Genomic DNA, 16,079 nt, shown 5'->3' on the forward strand with positions numbered 1-16,079 from the left:
GAAATTTTTTTTTTCCACTAATGTTAGAATAGGGGTAGGGTTAGGGCTAGGGTTAGGGCTAGGGGTAGGGTTAGGGTTAGGGTTTCGGTATGTGCACACGTATTCTGGTCCTCTGCGGATTTTTCCGCTGCGGATTTAATAAATCCGCAGTGCTAAACCGCTGCGGATTTATGGCGGATTTACCGCGGTTTTTCTGCGCATTTCACTGCGGTTTTACAACTGCGATTTTCTATTTGAGCAGTTGTAAAACCGCTGCGGAATCCGCACAAAGAAGTGACATGCTGCGGAATGTAAACCGCTGCGTTTCCGTGCAGTTTTTCCGCAGCATGGGCACAGCGATTTTTGTTTCCCGTAGGTTTACATTGAACTGTAAACTCATGGGAAACTGCTGCGGATCCGCAGCGTTTTCCGCAGCGTGTGCACATACCTTTAGAATTAGGCTATGTGCACACGGTGCGGATTTGGCTGCGGATTCGCAGCAGTGTTCCATCAGGTTTACAGTACCATGTAAACATATGAAAAACCAAATCCGCTGTGCCCATGGTGCGGAAAATACCGCGCGGAAACGCTGCGTTGTATTTTCCGCAGCATGTCAATTCTTTGTGCGGATTCCGCAGCGTTTTACACCTGTTCCTCAATAGGAATCCGCAGGTGAAATCCGCACAAAAAACACTGGAAATCCGCGGAAAATCCGCAGGTAAAACGCAGTGCCTTTTACCCGCGGATTTTTCAAAAATGGTGCGAAAATATCTCACACGAATCCGCAACGTGGGCACATAGCCTTAGGGTTAGGGTTGGAATTAGGGTTGTGGTTATGGTTAGGGGTGTGTTGGGGTTAGGGTTGTGTTTAGGGTTATGGCTACAGTTGGGATTAGGGTTAGGGGTGTGTTGGGGTTAGTGTTGGAGGTAGAATTAATAATAATTTTATTTATATTTATATAGCGCCAACATATTCCGCAGCGCTTTACAAATTATAGAGGGGACTTGTACAGACAATAGACATTACAGCATAACAGAAATACAGTTCAAAACAGATACCAGGAGGAGTGAGGGCCCTGCTCGCAAGCTTACAAACTATGGGGAATAATTGAGGGGTTACCACTGTTTAGGCACATCAGGGGTCTCCAAACGCAACATGGCGCCACCATTGATTCCAGCCAATCTCGTATTCAAAAAGTCAAATGGTGCTCCCTGACGTGTGCCCAAACAGTGGTTTACCCCCACATATGGGGTACCAGCATACTCAGGACAAACTGCGCAACAATTACTGGGGTCCAATTTCTCCTGTTACCCTTGTGAATCAAAAAAAATGCTTGCTAAAACAATTTTTGAGGAAAGAAAAATGATTTTTTATTTTCACGGCTCTGCGTTGTAAACGTCTGTGAAGCACTTGGGGGTTCAAAGTGCTCACCACATATCTAGATAAGTTCCTTGGGGGGTCTAATTTCTAAAATGGGGTCACTTGTGGGGGTTTCTACTGTTTAGGCACACCAGGGGCTCTGCAAACGCAACGTGACACCCGCAGACCATTCCATCAAAGTCTGCATTTCAAAAGTCACTACTTCCCTTCTGAGCCCCGACATGTGCCCAAACAGTGGTTTACCCCCACTCATGGGGTATCAGCGTACTCAGGAGAAACTGGACAACAACTTTTGGGGTCCAATTTCTGTAACCCTTGGGAAAATAAAAAATTCTGGGCTAAATAATTATTTTTGAGGAAAGAAAACGTATTTATTATTTTCACGGCTCTGCATTATAAACTTCTATGAAGCACTTGGGGGTTCAAAGTGCTCACCACACATCTAGATAAGTTCCTTTCGGGGTCTAGTTTCCAAAATGGGGTCACTTGTGGGGGGTTTCTACTGTTTAGGCACATCAGGGGCTCTGCAAACGCAACGTGACGCCCGCAGAGCATTCCATCAAAGTCTGCATTTCAAAACGTCACTACTTCAATTCCAAGCCCCGGCATGTGCCCAAACAGTAGTTTACCCCCACATATGGGGTATCACCGTACTCAGGAGAAACTGGACAACAAATATTGGGGTCAAATTTCTCCTGTTACCCTTGGGAAAATTAAAAAATTCTGGGCTAAATAATTATTTTTGAGGAAAGAAAACGTATTTATTATTTTCACGGCTCTGCATTATAAACTTCTGTGAAGCGCTTGGGGGTTCAAAGTGCTCACCACACATCTAGATAAGTTCCTTTCGGGGTCTAGTTTCCAAAATGCGGTCACTTGTGGGGGGTTTCTACTGTTAAGCCACATCAGGGGCTCTGCAAACGCAACGTGACGCCCACAGAGCATTCCATCAAAGTCTGCATTTCAAAACGTCACTACTTCACTTCCGAGCCTCGGCATGTGCCCAAACAGTGATTTACCCCCACATATGGGGTATCAGCGTACTCAGGAGAAACTGGACAACAACTTTTGGGGTCCAGTTTCTTCTGTAACCCTTGGGAAAATAAAAAATTCTGGGCTAAATAATTATTTTTGAGGAAAGAAAACGTATTTATTATTTTCACGGCTCTGCATTATAAACTTCTATGAAGCACTTGGGGGTTCAAAGTGCTCACCACACATCTAGATAAGTTCCTTTGGGGGTCTAGTTTCCAAAATGGGGTCACTTGTGGGGGGTTTCTACTGTTAAGCCACATCAGGGGCTCTGCAAACGCAACGTGACGCCCACAGAGCATTCCATCAAAGTCTGCATTTCAAAACGTCACTACTTCACTTCCGAGCCCCGGCATGTGCCCAAACAGTGATTTACCCCCACATATGGGGTATCATCGTACTCAGGAGAAACTGGACAACAACTTTTGGGGTCAAGTTTCTCCTGTTACCCTTGGGAAAATAAAAAATTGCAGGCTAAAAGATCATTTTTGAGAAAATAATTTTTTTTTTTTTCATGGCTCTGCGTTATAAACTTCTGTGAAGCACTTGGGGGTTCAAAGTCCTCACCACACATCTAGATTAGTTCCTTTGGGGGTCTAGTTTCCAAAATGGTGTCATTTCTGGGGGATCTCCAATGTTTAGGCACACAGGGGCTCTCCAAACGTGACATGGTGTCCGCTAATGATTGGAGCTAATTTTCCATTTAAAAAGCCAAATGGCGTGCCATCCCTTCCGAGCCCTGCCGTGCGCCCAAACAGTGGTTTACCCCCACATATGGGGTATCTGCGTACTCAGGACAACAATATTTGGGGTCCAATTTCTCCTATTATCCTTGGCAAAATAGGAAATTCCAGGCTAAAAAATCATTTTTGAGGAAAGAAAAATTATTTTTTATTTTCATGGCTCTGCGTTATAAACTTCTGTGAAGCACCTGGGGGTTTAAAGTTCTCAATATGCATCTAGATAAGTTCCTTGGGGGGTCTAGTTTCCAAAATGGGGTCACTTGTGGGGGAGCTCCAATGTTTAGGCACACAGGGGCTCTCCAAACGCGACATGGTGTCCGCTAACAATTGGAGCTAATTTTCCATTCAAAAAGTCAAATGGCGCGCCTTCCCTTCCGAGCCCTGCCGAGTGCCCAAACAGTGGTTTACCCCCACATATGAGGTATCGACGTACTCGGGAGAAATTGCCCAACAAATTTTATGATCCATTTTACCCTACTGCCCATGTGAAAATGAAAAAATTGAGGCGAAAAGAATTTTTTTGTGAAAAAAAAGTACTTTTTCATTTTTACAGATCAATTTGTGAAGCACCTGAGGGTTTAAAGTGCTCACTAGGCATCTAAATAAGTTCCTTGGGGGGTCTAGTTTCCAAAATGGGGTCACTTGTGGGGGAGCGCCAATGTATAGGCACACAGGAGCTCTCCAAACGCGACATGGTGTCCGCTAACGATGGAAATAATTTTTCATTCAAAAAGTCAAATGGCGTTCCTTCCCTTCCGAGCCTTACCATGTGCCCAAACAGTGGTTTACCCCCACATGTGAGGTATTGGTGTACTCAGGAGAAATTGCCCAACACATTTTAGGATCCATTTTATCCTGTTGCCCATGTGAAAATGAAAAAATTGAGGCTAAAAGAATTTTTTTGTGAAAAAAAAGTACTTTTTCATTTTTACGGATTAATTTGTGAAGCACCTGGGGGTTCAAAGTGCTCACTATGCATCTAGATAAGTTCCTTGGGGCGTCTAGTTTCCAAAATGGGGTCACTTGTGGGGGAGCTCCAATTTTTAGGCACACGGGGGCTCTCCAAACGTGACATGGTGTCCGCTAAAGAGTGGTGCCAATTTTTGATTCAAAAAGTCAAATGGCGCTCCTTCCCTTCCAAGCCCTGCCGTGCGCCCAAACAGTGGTTCACCCCCACATATGAGGTATCAGCGTACTCAGGACAAATTGGACAACAACTTTCGTGGTTCAGTTTCTCCTTTTACCATTGGGAAAATAAAAAAATTGTTGCTAAAAGATAATTTTTGTGACTAAAAAGTTAAATGTTCATTTTTTCCTTCCATGTTGCTTCTGCTGCTGTGAAGCACCTGAAGGGTTAATAAACTTCTTGAATGTGGTTTTGAGTACCTTGAGGGGTGCAGTTTTTAGAATGGTGTCACTTTTGGGTATTTTCAGCCATATAGACCCCTCAAACTGACTTCAAATGTGAGGTGGTCCCTAAAAAAAATGGTTTTGTAAATTTCGTTGTAAAAATGACAAATCGCTGGTCAAATTTTAACCCTTATAACTTCCTAACAAAAAAAAATTTTGTTTCCAAAATTGTGCTGATGTAAAGTAAACATGTGGGAAATGTTATTTATTAACTATTTTGTGTCACATATCTCTCTGGTTTAACAGAATAAAAATTCAAAATGTGAAAATTGCGAAATTTTCAAAATTTTCGCCAAATTTCCGTTTTTATCACAAATAAACGCAGAATTTATTGACCTAAATTTACCACTAACATGAAGCCCAATATGTCACGAAAAAACAATCTCAGAACCGCTAGGATCCGTTGAAGCGTTCCTGAGTTATTACCTCATAAAGGGACACTGGTCAGAATTGCAAAAAACGGCAAGGTCTTTAAGGTCAAAATAGGCTGGGTCATGAAGGGGTTAAGGACATGGCAATACTGATGTTTATTTTTTTATATCAATATCTTTTTTAATGGGGAGATCCGAATTTATAGTTTTTATTTTTAAAATTTTATTTTTTTACTGTTCACTTTTTTGATGTTCTATTAGGAGTAAATAACAGGTACAGAGGCCTTCAGCATACCTTCTGCTGCTATGACAGTCAATCGACTCCCTGAGACCACTTCACAGGGAGGCTGGATTTATAGCTGTCCGAAATGGAGCACATCAGAGACGGCATGCCTTAATAGCGCTGCCTGAGATTAAAAAAAGTGGCATTTCAGGGGTTAAAGAGATCAATCAGAACTCAGATCATATTGCTCCTGTTACAGGAATCTGACATCTATGTTGCAGGCACAACTCCTTTGCCTGCTCAATATATAGGGACTCTACCTGTGCTGTACATATATAGATGATGTCGGGAAAGGGTTAAGAATCAGCTTTTACTACTAATTTATAAGCAAAGATGTTTGGTGAATTCATGTACCAAAGTCTATTTTTAATTTTAACAGAAAATCTCTCAGAATTCTGAAGAAAATGTCATGTCATCTCTAAATTCTAAAGTAGAATATGAAGATATCAATCAGCAGTCTCCTAACTGCTAAAGGATTTGCTTAATATCAAATCTGCTAAGATCTTCATGCACTGTAGACATCGATTCTACATGCACGGAAACAAAAATAGCAAACTGACCTCCTACCTTCTTAAAAAACAGAAGGATAATAAATTTATAAAGCAAATATACAAAGATCCAAACGCGAAGGTCAACAGATCCGAAGATATCGCCGAGGCATTCAGACGCTACTATCAATCCCTCTATAACCTAGTACCCCCTGATCCAATGAAAGATTGTGCGGAAGCGACAGAATCCAGGATTTCTTAGCCCCCCTTTCCCTCCCAAAGATTCAACCCAAAGACCACGCGGCCCTCCTGTCTCCAGTCAAGAAATTAGCGACACTCTACAAAATATGGCAATTAATAAAACTCCTGGTCCAGACGGCTTCCCAGTATCATACTACAAAAAATTTTCGGACCTACTCCTCCCACATCTGACTTCCCTGTTTAACTCCTTTCTTACAGGAAATCCCCCAACTAAACAGACTTTAGAAGCACACATATCTGTTATACCCAAGGAGGGGAGAGATGGCGGCCATTGCAGTAACTACCGCCCAATTTCCTTATTAAACTCCGATCTTAAACTATGGGCTAAAATTCTTGCATCTAGGATTAACAAGGTTCTTGAGTCCCTGATACACCCTGACCAGGTGGGTTTTGTCAGAGGTCGTGAAGGGAAAGACAACACTCTAAAAATTCTTTTAGCCATCTCACATGCCAGACGATCCGGAACCCCGTTGGCTCTCTTATCAACTGATGCCGAGAAGGCCTTTGACAGAGTCAGTTGGCATTACATGGTATGCACTCTACGGAAGTTTGACTTCTCACAACCTCTCATTGATGCCATCATGACTCTGTATTCAGCCCCAACCGCTAGAGTTAGAGTCAACGGGCTGCTTTCGGATCCTTTCGAGGTAGGAAATGGGACCAGACAGGGCTGCCCTCTCTCCCCAACTCTTTTTGTGTTAGTTATGGAGACGTTAATACAGAAAATAAGACAGGAAGAGTCGATAAAGGGACTAAACGTAGAACACACGGAGTTTAAAACAGCTGCTTTCGCAGATGATCTTATGATTTTGATCTCAAACCCTAAGACTGCATTCCCCAATATCTCAAAACTTCTTGACGAATTTGGGACCATCTCCAACTTCAAAGTAAATATGCACAAATCAGAAGTCATGAACGTTTCATTACCAGACAAAGAAGTCCTGCAACTCAAAAAGTCTACCCCTTTCAAATGGCTCACAGATAAATTGAAATACCTAGGTGTCTTTCTTACTGCAGACCCCTCTACCCGTTACAAGCACAATTTTGAACCCCTTATGGTCAATCTTCAAGCACTCCTTAAAACCTATGATCTACCTTTCCTCTCATGGATTGGGAGGATAAACATAATCAAATCATACATCCTACCGAAAATATTCTACTACATGAACATGGTACCTATACCCCTTCCCAAGACCTTTTTCACCTCAATCAATAAAATAGTCAAAGGATATGTTTGGAGGGGTAGAAGACCTAGACTCCCATTCAAAATCCTCTCACTCCCGAAAGGTAAAGGAGGCCTTGGACTCCCTCATTTTGAGACTTACTATCGGGCAATCCATTTAGCCAGATGGATATATCTGGTCAAACCTAGACTTTCCCCCAAAACCCCTAATCTTGAACTCTTATTACTGAGAGGTGGTGCTGGAAAATACCTTTGGACCTCGGCCATCCCCCCGCAAAATTCTCTAGAAGGAATAACCAACAACACACTGTCTATTAGGCGGAAGCTGATCCCAAACAACTGGCCACTTTGTCTCTTTTTAGACAACATGCCTTTGGGGGTCGTGCCCTGGCTCATCGACCCAAAATACATAGACGAATTTGACCTCTGGGATTCCTTGCCGAACCTCCCAATTTCTCACTTACTCACCAATCAAATCAAATGTACTAATAGTTGGCCTGATAACGCCAGGAAGCGACCCCGAGATTTCATACAAATACACCATGTGCAACACATTATGTCCAAACTCAAGTCAAACATCCAAAACAACCCAGACTGGCTTTGGTTGGAACTTATACTCAAACTTAATCCCACACCCCCCAAATTAATATCTAAGCTATATAATAACTTAATCTCCCCTAAAACTAAATTTAAACCCCTTTATATATCCTCTTGGGAATCTGAGTTAAACATATCTCTCTCCAGTAGGGAAACTGAACTAGTACTGAGACACTCACATGGGTTCTCAAGATGTGTCCTGTTACAGGAGAATGCTTTCAAAGTCCTCTCTAGATGGTATAGAACCCCTGAATCGCTCTATCACCTAGGCCTCTCGGACTCTCCACTTTGCTGGAGGTGTAAGAAATCAAAGGGCTCGTTATCACACATATTCTGGTTATGCCCAATTATCACTAAATTCTGGAAAGATGTCTTTGACCGTCTCCGCCAGATTGGATTAATAACACAGAACCTAACACCCCAAGAAGTATTACTGTCGCTTCCCACGAAGTCATACAGGCCGAAAAAACATGACCTTCTCCCCCTTCTAATAGCCGCAGCTAAACACTTGATCTCCTTGCACTGGAGACAAACGACCCCCCCTCATATTGATGAATGGACCAAGAAAGTCCAAAACATTTGTAGGATGGAAGAGTTGTCCAGTTGGGACTCTCACTCACACGATAAATTCTTTTTGACCTGGTTGCCATGGCAAATATCATCTAACTCTACTCCACCGCCCTCCACTAGTTATTCCTCTTAACTATACAAGTTTGTTCTCCCACAATTTCCCCACATTTCATTTGACTCTGCACTGTGGTGGACCCGGGCACCGCTCACTCACCTAATTGTATTAGTATTATTTGATATTCTCCTTAGCACTCATTACCAGTTAGTTGAAGCTACCTGTTTATTTCTTGCTGGTTATAATCTTTTTATACCCGTATTATTCAGACGAGAGAATTGTGACTCAGGAAGTTTTACTTGACCACTACATCCTCTCCGGTACATCCCTTTTCCGCCCCTTCCCTCCCCCTTCTATGGTTTTTGTTGTTCTAATATGTTTTTGGATGTTTCTGTTAAATTTTCTCTTTGTGCCCTTGGGTTGCATAAATCGGACTTTGTGACCTAACTTCCCCTCCGGAATCTTTCGCAACTACCCCAAGCTATGGACATCTCCGGTGAAATATATGCTCAGTTTGAAACATCTGTATGGTACAATTCATCCCATTTAACAGTTGTAACAATATGTCTCAGTTTCATGCGTACTACTGTACTGTTCATGTTTTTTGAAAAGTTGAAAATAAAAAATTAAAAAAAAAAAAAAAAAAATATGTCCTATCTGGGATACATATTTACAGAGAAATCCCTACTTCTTTACCAGATGGAGTTAGAAGCTCAGGTTTTACGTGGTGAATAGATCCACCGAGGGGTGTAAAGAATATATATTTTCGTGTTTTTTACGTAAACGGGTTGTGTAATATCTTAACAAAACAAGACAAAGGACTTCCATGCATTTCTGGAAAGTTAGAATCCAGTTCTAGCCTGTCACTTTCCACTGCAAGAATGCCGGTCGTAAATACTTCGGCTCTCTGAGCTAGAGGTAATAAACTCTTCCTCCCCATCTACATTGGCAAAGCAGCTCTTGGCTGAGTGAAATGGAAGGGATTTGAAGCTACAAACTGTTGCAGCATCACTCCAAGAAGGGGGCTTAGCCCACACAGGCTAGCAAGAGAACTACTTATGATATTTCATACCATATCGTGACACCTCCCCCTTTTGGTGTGCGCTAGGGAGGCAGAACCCCACGGTATGCCTCCATGGGCACCTCAGTAGGTTCACCCTGGCGGGAGAGTCCATCTGCATTCCCATGCTCTTTGCCCATTTTGTGTTCAATGGGGAAGTCAAACTGCTGAAGGGCAAGGCTCCAGCGTAGCAACCTGCCGTTGGTTCCACACATGGCGTTCAGCCAGCGCAGAGGGTTGTGGTCGGTCACCACAGTGAAGGGGCGACCGTACAAGTAGGGCTGCAAGCGGTGCAGGGCCCAGACTATGGCCAGGCACTCCTTCTCGATGGTGGAGTAGGCCACTTCCCTCGGCAAAAGTTTCCGGCTCAGGTATAACACGGGGTGCTCTTGGTCCTCCGAGTCAACCTGGCTGAGCACAGCACCAAGGCCAAACTCGCTGGCATCAGTCTGCACCAAGAACGGTCGACTGCTTTCAACACAGGGGCGTTGCACAGTGCGGTTTTCAACACCTGGAACGCCCCCTCACAGCCATCTGTACAGTTGACAATGTGGGGTAGCTTCTTCCTGGTGAGGTCCGTCAAAGGTTTTGCCAGGCTACTATAGTGCTGTACAAAGCGCCTATAGTACCGTGCAGTGCCCTAGAAGGACATCACCTGTTTCTTGGTCACGGGAGTGGGCCAGTTCACGATCGCGCCCACTTTCTCCAGCTCTGGCTTCAGGGTGTTCCCGCCTACCCGGTGCCCCAGGTAGTAATCCTCCCTCATGCCCATCTGACACTTTCCCGGCTTGATAGTCAGTCCTGCTTGGTGAATTCGCCTGAGCACCTCCTCGAGATGCTGCAGGTGTTCCTTCCAGGAGGAACTGAAGATGGCAATGTCATCCAAGTACGCCACGGCGTACTTCTCCAGTCCCTGAAGCAGGAGGTTGACCATCCGCTGGAAAGTGGCAGGGGCATTCTTCATGCCGAAGGGCATGACCGTGGACTCGTACAGTCCAAAGGGTGTGATAAAGGCGGACTTCTCCTGCGCCTCGGGGCTCAGGGGAATCTGCCAGTATCCTCGACTCAGATCCCTTATTGTTAGGTAATCTGCGCCAGCTAACTTATCAAGCAGCTCCTCGATGCGCGGCATGGGGTGCGCGTCAGAGGCTGTAATGGCGTTGAGCCCCCTGTAGTCCACGCAGAACCGGTTGGTCCTGTCCTTCTTTGGCACGAGAACTACCGGTGAGGCCCACGCACTCTTTGACCGTCGAATCACCCCCAGCTGTAACATCTCATCGATCTCTTGGCGCATAATCTGCTGCACCTGGTCAGAGATTCGATAGGGTGTTCGCTGTATAGGGGCGTGATTCCCGGTGTCCACCTCGTGGACTGCTAACTCAGTCCTCCCAGGTCGGTTGGAGAACACGACCCGGAAGGGTTCCAGTGTGGTTTGCAACTGCAACCACTGGGGTTCAGTTAACGAGGCACTTACCTCCACGTCCTCGATGGACCCATTGGCCTTGGCTTGGGCCAGCATGTCCAGGAGGGTGTCTTCCTCCCCGTCTTCGGGCAAGCTGCAGACCGGTAGGATGAAAGGTTCACGTTCGTGATGAGCCTTCATCATGATGACGTGAAAGGCCTTTCGCCTACCCCGAGCGTGGTCAAGCGTGACCACGTAAGTGACCGGGTTGAGCTGTTGGTGGACGACATACGGGCCCTCCCAGGCTGCCTGAAGCTTATCCGTTGGTACGGGGACCAGCACCCACACCTTTTGACCCACGTGGTAGGTCCGCTCCCGGGCGTTCTGGTCGTACCAGTGCTTCTGATCAGCCTGAGCCTGCGTCATGTTGTCATGCACCAACTGCGTCAAGGTCTGCATCTTGTCACGGAAGCGCATGACATACTCCACTATGGACACTTCAGAAGGGTTCGGCTCCTCTTTCCAGGATTCTCTTACCAACCCAAGGGGTCCCCGGACTCACCTGCCGTACAGGAGCTCGAAGGGGGAGAACCCCGTTGAGGCCTGCGGAATCTCTCAGTAAGCGAACAGCAGGTGTGGGAGGTGCCGCTCCCAGTCGCGCCCTTGAGTCTCAACCAGCATGTGTAGCATCTGTTTGAGGGTACCATTGAAGCGTTCACACAAGCCATTTGTCTGTGGGTGATACGCACTCGATACCAGGTGCTTCACCTGCATTCTCTTACAGAGAGCCTCCATTAGGCGAGACATAAATTGGGTCCCTTGATCAGTAAGCATTTCCCTGGGAAACCCTACACGTGAAAAGATGGCCAACAGGGCATCCGCCACCTTACCTGCCCTAGTTGACGACAGAGCTACTGCCTCTGGGTACCGGGTAGCGTAGTCTACCACAGTAAGGATGTATTGCTTTCCAGAGCTGCTGGGAACGGCCAGTGGGCCTACAATGTCCACCACGATCCTCTGGAAAGGCTCCTCTATCACTGGCAAAGGGATCAGGGGAGCCTTAAGAGCAGGCCCCGCCTTCCCCACTCTTTGACAAGTGATACAGGAGCGGCAGTAGTTTGATACATCTGTCCCCATCTTAGGCCAATAGAAGTGTTGAGACAGCCGGGCCTTAGTTTTGCTGATCCCCAAGTGTCCAGCTAGCGGGATCTCATGGGCAGTCCGCAACAACTCACCCCGGAATTGCTGCGGGACGACCAGCTGTCTTTCCCTCAACCACTCCTTTTGTGATTCTCCGGGTACGGTCTCCCGGTACAACCTTCCTCGTTCCCAGAACACCTTCTCCTTATCAGCCTCGGAGAAGTGCGTCCCGGCAAGTTGTCTCAAACTCTCTAGGCTCGCATCTGTGTGCAGAGCGGCCTGAAACTCCTGGCTAGGGGAAGCCAGAAGCGATGTCAGGGTCCCTTCCCCACAGGAACCCTCTTGTACCTGCTCTGGGTCCACCTCTGGTTCAGTCACAGTGATGACTGAGGAGGGTCCGGAAGGCAGACAGTTATCTGCGTTCCGGGCACTCTGACTGCGGGTGACAGCAGCTACGTAGGCTGTCTCCCCGGGGGTTTCTACAGGCCCATCAGCCGGCGCTGCTATGGGCTCTACCTCCCCATCCACCCCCAACACTCCAGGGGCAGTGCTACTTATGGGCCAGTTACCTTCCTCGGTGGCACTGGTCACTTTCATGGTGTCACCTTCCTCACGGTTCCCATGCATCTCCCCATTTCCTGTAGCACCGACACTTGCCCCTGTTAGGGGTTCCTCTGCCGTCTCACTCCGCAGAGCGACGTGGCTGGGCACGCCTGTACCTATGGACACATTAACCTTCACAGAAAAATCATTATCAGGTTCAGCTGGCACAGGTACAACATTTTCACCATCAATCCTAGGAAAAAAATGGTTAATAGATGCATCATTACAAGATAAAGCATGGTCAGGTAACACATGCGATTTCCCATCATCATCATCATCAGGGTTAACGTTACCCTTATTAGTAGATTGGGGAGGGGTATCAGGGACGTAGTGGGCAACCAACCTCCCCAAATCAGTCCCCAACAAAACATCAGTGGGCAAATTATCAGACAGCCCCACTTCCTTCACCCCGCTCCCAGCACCCCAATCAATAAAAACCCGGTCCATTGGTAAGGGACAGCTGATGCCCCCAATCCCAGTGACAGTTAGGGTTTACCCCGGAATGATTTCTTCAGGGGCCGCCAGTTCGGGTCAGATGAGGGTTCGTTCAGCCCCGGTGTCCTTGAGGCCTGTAGCAACATGGCCTCCCACAGTGACGTGCTGTACGTTGTCACACACCCTCCCAACCACACCACCCACCAAAAGAACTGCTGCATTAGGCCCTGGTGCCTTGGCTGGGGTGTTCTTCTGCTTGGTTGGGCAGGAGGGACTGATATGACCAGTCTGATGGCAGGTGAAACACGTGCGAGGTTCGGTGGTAGGTCTGGTGCTGTTGGCCACGGGGCCAGGACCTCTGGTGTGTTGACTGGCAGGGATACTGGCGTTGGTTGCAGGCTTACCCCCTCTCCAGCTGGTGGTGACTGGCTTCCGCACTTCCGATCTACGGTTGGCCTCATAGGCATCGGCAATCTGTGCTGCTTTCGTCACGTCTTTGGGTTCTCTGTCCATCACGAACTGTCGCACCTCAGCTTGGCAAAGATGAAAGAACTGGTCTTTGATCATCAGGTCTCGCAGCTGTGCGAAGGTGGTCACTGACAGTCCTTGGGTCCACTGGTCAAAGTGGGTCCCCAGTCCATGCACCACATCACTGTAACTGTCGTGTGGGCCACGTTGGAGGGTCCGGAACTTTCTACGGTACACCTCGGGTGTAAGCTGGTACTTGGCTATCAGAGCCTGCTTGATGGCCTCATAGTCACCATCTTGTTCTTGAGGGAGGGCAGCAAACGCCTCCAGAGCTTTGCCTCTCAGCCCTGGTGTCAGGTATCGTGCCCATTCATCTGTAGGCAGCCGGTACTATCTGCAGGCTTTCTCAAAGGCCCGCAGAAACGTGTCCAAGTCTCCGTCCTTCTCCATAACAGGGAAGTGATCGGGCCGGGGCTTAGGTATCTGAGCGCTGCTGGGCTCACGGTTGGTCTGGGCCGACCCCTGCATTTGCAGTTGGGCTAACTGCAGCTGGTACTCCCGCTCCGCTTGCCGCTCGGCTCGCTGGGCTTGAGCCTCTCGCTCAGCTCGGGCCTCTCTCTCAGCTCGGGCCTCTCTCTCGGCTTGCTGGGCCTCCTGCCGGTATTGCTGAATCAGCTGCCGACGTCCTTCATGGTCGTCAGTGGGGAATTCTTTCAGGGCCGCCTGTAGGTGGGGGTCCAATTCGCCCGGATCGCTAACAGGGCCAGCATTCAGTGGTTGGACCTCTGCTGCAGCACCATGTTCGCTGGTGCTGGCTTCTGCGGCCTCTGGGCTTTGTGACCTGGCTTGGTCGGCTTCAAATTGCACCAGGTCAGCGACCATTTGAGCATTGGACTTGTCCTGGGGGTTCAGGCCGTGGTACATGCATATCCCAGCAAGAATGTCCTTCTTCTGCTGGTTGTACCAGGCTTCCCCTTTCGCAGCCATGGTTGCCAAATAAAAGATAGGATAGAAAAACGAAGAGAAAGGGAGGGGATAATTACCAGTACGCAATTGTCTCAAGACTAATAAAACACTGAGTTCGTTCTCCAAACTTATTTGCGCAGAGTCCTCGCAAGAACTTTCTGCAAGTTTTTAGTGAGATGAATGATTACTCAAACCAATTCACTAAGATATCCCACCGCTGCCACCAATTTGTCAGGAATCCCCTGACCGCTGCCACCAATTCGTCACGATTCACACCGTGACCGTCACCCCTACATCACGGGTTGGGGTGACTTTAGGCCAACAGACGGCTATCACATGTGCAGGGGGGCTTATCTTAGTTATCCCTCCACTGCTAACAATGTGATGAGAAAACACACACAAGGCTATTGACCTCTTAGTTTACAGCAGGGGCTTATTCTAGGTATCCCACTGCTTTCAATATACCACAAACTGCAGGGATTTATGTATATCCCGCTTACAGTTCCACTTAACACTTGCAGCTCTCTGGCGCCCCCCTTACTCTCAGGTCAGATTAGGTACTGCACCCTGGGTAATTAGTCGCCAGAAAGGCTGCCTGCTATGTACTGGCTATTGGGCACGCTGCAGCGATGCGATAACTACTCCCACTCAGGCAGGAACAATAATTATCAACGCCGCAGTCACTACAGCATCACTCAACAGTCTGCACACTATCGCTGCCACCAGCTTCGATTAAACGGGTCCGAAGCTAACCCAACACAGTAGCGTAATTCTCTTAAGGAGACTTAGGGTACGGTTGTTAGAGCATGGAGAATGAACTAACATATAATAGTATATCCCATAAAAAATTAGGCAGTGCTTTATCAAAAATATTTTATGAAGATGTTACAAATGAGACAATTGCAAATATGTACAAGGGTAATTATGAAATAAACAGGGGTTAAATGAGGAAAGGTAACACTCACATGTTCAGAGAATGGCAGGCAACCATACGTCCCAGCTCATTTGGACATGCTGCTGGCTTCAGGAGAAGACGAGAAGTCCAGAAGAAGAAATCAAGCAGAAGCCTGAGCTGGGGATGTGTGCAGACAGTTATAGCCAAGCCTGTAACATCCCAGAAAGGGGTTGGATCACCTCGTCCCTCCTACCTCTTCAGTTAACTCATTTTATTCTAATCTATATCTAATTTCGATAACTCCGCTACAAAACATGTCATAGTCCTAACAAACCCATCATTCAGCTCGGATTAACGTGAGCATTCTAATGAGATCAAATATGTCCTATCTGGGATACATATTTACAGAGAAATCCCTACTTCTTTACCAGATGGAGTTAGAAGCTCAGGTTTTACGTGGTGAATAGATCCACCGAGGGGTGTAAAGAATATATATTTTCGTGTTTTTTACGTAAACGGGTTGTGTAATATCTTAATAAAACAAGACAAAGGACTTCCATGCATTTCTGGAAAGTTAGAATCCAGTTCTAGCCTGTCACTTTCCACTGCAAGAATGCCAGTCGTAAATACTTCGGCTCTCTGAGCTAGAGGTAATAAACTCTTCCTCCCCCATCTACATTGGCAAAGCAGCTCATGGCTGAGTGAAAGGGAAGGAATTTGAAGCTACAAACTGTTGCAGCATCACTCCAAGAAGGGG

The sequence above is a fragment of the Ranitomeya imitator genome, chromosome 1 (genome assembly GCF_032444005.1).
Source record: "Ranitomeya imitator isolate aRanImi1 chromosome 1, aRanImi1.pri, whole genome shotgun sequence".
NCBI classification, from domain to species: domain Eukaryota; kingdom Metazoa; phylum Chordata; class Amphibia; order Anura; family Dendrobatidae; genus Ranitomeya; species Ranitomeya imitator.